Source organism: Cydia pomonella, chromosome 22, assembly GCF_033807575.1.
Source record: "Cydia pomonella isolate Wapato2018A chromosome 22, ilCydPomo1, whole genome shotgun sequence".
Classification (NCBI taxonomy): domain Eukaryota; kingdom Metazoa; phylum Arthropoda; class Insecta; order Lepidoptera; family Tortricidae; genus Cydia; species Cydia pomonella.
The window spans coordinates 5,930,757-5,934,722 of record NC_084724.1 but is presented as its reverse complement, the minus strand read 5'-3'; positions in this window follow the sequence as shown (position 1 = coordinate 5,934,722).

Genomic DNA, 3,966 nt, shown 5'->3' with positions numbered 1-3,966 from the left:
AAACGTAGGTATAGTATATGCGCAGTTTTATCGCTTTGTTTTGTTTAAAAGGTATTGTAATAGTTTATGCTTCTAACGTATTTCATGTTTCATGTCAATCATATTCATATAACTTACTCAGCGAGTCAATTAAACTTTAATTCTTAAGATTTGTTACAATATTAATACATTACAAAAAAAATAAAAACATGGTGTTTTTTTTATTATTGAATACGTCCCTGCCATCTCCTAATGACGCATGCGTACCAACCTTAAGGAAAAAAATATTGTTGTAAACACTGATATTCGTGTATCTCCTTTTAACTAATGTGAAACAGTGCATGCTATCTCTTTTACATCAACAGTTTTCATGATGTCTTATTTCCTACTTACAAAATCGTATAGCTCTGTCCTATTCTTGTACACTAATGTTGGCAATCTTTAGAACTCACTAATAACGTAACAAAAGCAGAGTCCATTGCTGTTTTTACGCCGTGGAAGATATTCGTTTCTAGTTTTAAAGCAGTAATGTATAACGTCAACTAAATAACTCGGTAATTTTTTCAATATATTTGTATCCTCTAGCTTTACCTAGACAGGCAGTCTAGCCCGAAATAGAGTTCTAGAAAAATTAAATTGTAAGTATTTCCGGTCATATCCTGCATTGATTTTGCCTTTCTGAATATTTCCCGCCAATCGCGTTGCATTGCATGGCGAAATGTTCTAGTGACCTTGAAATTGGAACGAACGCCCACACTTTAGTAAACGTATTTGTGTAATTAAATAATATCGTTTTCGTCGAATGGTCTGACGTATCGTGCATATGTAGGGTTCCTCTGAAACTATGATTTGGTTTTCGATATGTATGACTGCCTGCTTCCTTACGGTAGGTAGGGAATACTAAAATTTATCCATGTAAACTCATTTAGGTAGGTCCGTACTTACATAGAATCTAGGTCTATTTTGAATAGCAGAGAAAACAGAATGAGAACATTCTAAAGCTATTAGGCATTACTTCTGATTGGTAGGAGTTATCAATAGGAGGTAACTGATAGGATTCTAGAACTGTCAAACGCTACATTCATCCTATTTCTATGGGTAGGATATGAGTTTGTAACTTCACCCCTAAGTATCGTCCCTACCTATACTAAAACTCAGGTATTAACAGTACCTATGTATAAACTGCCAATGAAATGGAAATAGTTAGAGTTCTAGAAATTGGTAAAGTCAGAACAAGCTATATAGCTACCTCGGCAGCGATTTTAATATCATAGACTGTGTAAGTATAATTTTAATTCAACTTCTATGAAATGAAATTATGACTATTAAAACAACACTTGCACGTCTGTGCTATCAAAATCGTTTCCGAGTTAGCTTAGTCTGGCTCTATCAATCTTGAGCCATTTCAAAATCGACGAAGTCGCGGGCAATAGCTTAGTATGTGCTATGTGAACCTAGTTTTTATCACAGAACCCATACAAAAGTACCGCTATTTTCCTGACTTATTGCCAGCATACTATCAGCTATCGCTACGCAGAATGTTTTTCATATTTTTACACGCGTAGCATCGTTCACGGTTACGTCAATAGCCCAGAATAGAAATTAAGAGATTGTGAAGATTGTCGGACCGTCATAGAACGAGGTCTCACTTTTATACATTCTATAAGACGCTTTGTCCTATTTATTGCTCGTAAGCAGAACTCTAGAGTTAGATACAAGTATATTATTTATACTCGTCGACTGTAATGATTGAATTAAGATTTCGTGCACCAAAAGATAAATGCGTACTTTTCATGTATGGGCGCATAGGCGCCCAACTCAACTGAAATAAAAGTTTCGATACGCTGTAGTCAACTATAAAAAATCGACTAATCATGTGCCGCCGCGCGTACCCATAGAACAGCGGACGGCGGGCGGGCGGCGGCTCGCGCGTTTTTGTCTTTGTACTACATTTTTGTTTACTGAGATATTTATCAATTTTCATTACTTATTTATGTTTTCTAGTAAAAAAAAGTATTATTTTTGATGACTCGTAGAAAAGTATTGTATACATTTAATAGTGATATAATCATGGTTTTTCAATCTCGTACCTTACTAAACACGGTACTCGACTGAAAAGCTCTCTATTATATCACAATTGTATAAAATACTGTTCGCGAGTCTAACGCCATCTGACGGGCATTACAAGAAGAGGCGGAGTTCCAAGCACGGCCGCGCGGGGGCGCGGCGATAGCCATCACCTTTACGACCTCATACGACACGGCACACAAGCCGCTCTCGCGATTTTTTTGCTTTTTATATAGAATCGCCAACGTTCTAACTTTTGTTAATTTCATTTAATATAATTTTTTAAATAAAAACAATTTGTAAAATTAAAATATGAACAAGTCATTGAAGAGACCCGTCTGCTGCTCCTGAAAGTAATTCAGATTCGCTAACCTCCCAAACAAATACTAATAGTACTTAGGTACTTTACTCTTTTCATTAATTAGATAAGTACCTTTTAAAAAGTTTGTCCCAAAACAAAATTCAGCTACCTTCAACTAAAAATCCTCCGAGCAAGTTCTTTGCCAACCGCCAGGGATAAATGATAGATAGGTATATGTATATACTGTACTTTTAGTTGTTGTACCCATATTAGTAAATCCCATCAAAAACATAAATGTGAAATGAGAGCCAAGTTCAATACCAAGAATATGCGTCGTTGTTGATTACGCCGGAAAAAGAATTGAGATCTATCCAAATTCTCGTTCACTAGGAGTAGTAGGGAGGGACACGCGGCCGCTGCGTCGCCAGTTCTCTTCTTTTGAACTTGGCTTGACACGCTGCCGCGTGTCTGGACTGGGACGTTGTCACGTACCAGTACCAGTACAGCGGTGTCACGTCACGCACACGAATTCGAGCCAATCGTGCAGTCTAACGCCACAACGCGATTGGTTGATGAGTTCGCATCACGCGTGCGATTGGTCGCAACTAGAGTTGCGTTAGACTGCACGATTGACTCGAATTCGTGAGTGACACGTTACCACTGAACAAGCGCCATTCTTAGTACCCGTTACCGGTCTTAAATATATGTCAATGGTTTGCAAGCAATGAATCAAAAGAAATGCTACTTTATTTGGTTTATGAAAGGTTTTAAATTGAAACGGAGTGTGCATTCATTGTAATGCACATTGGGCGTTACGAGGTTAGTCAGTATTTATGTATAATACGCAGATGTCTACAGTCCGTTTACCTATCTCCGCTTATTCCACGCGACAAAATACCTATTTACGACAAAAACACGACTTCTCTGCACGTGTAACTTATCAGCTGACTAACGCTGAGTAATACAACTATTGTCATGCAAATTAGGACTTTATTGCGCTTTCAATAAATCACAAATTTTCTCGTGAAGGCTGTGCAAAAATATGTTTTTGTTTACTATATTATGTAAACTCTGTTTATCTATTCGCATGGAAAGATTAGGTACTGGCTGATAGTCTAGGATATAAATCATCGAAGGAGTCTAGGGGCCTAGCCGAGATGGCAATCTTTTGCGCTGTAGCGAACGAAACGCCTTTCTCTATCGCACTAATATGAAAGAGTGATAGAGACATTAGCGTTTCGTTTGCTACGGCGCAAACGATTGACATCTTGGCTAGGCCCCCTGACCTATTTTCAATAAGGCCTAGTGAAAAACTAGGTTTGATTGGAAAAACAGATCGTAATCGCTTACGTAAAAACTAAGGCTTACGCCAAATCTTGGGATTAGGATTTCAAAGCTGATTCAGACTCTTAGGATACCATCAGGAAAGCGTTGGATAATGAATGGTAGGATGGTAAGAGCAGCGGCGGAATATATTTACTTATATTTTGATCTCTGGCTAAATCTGCACCTAGACGATAAGGCGTCCTTTCTAAGGTCAAGCAGTACTTCACACCGGGGCAGCTTCTTCAGCTTTACATAGCTCAAGTATCAGCTAGACACCTTAAGGTGGCGACTGA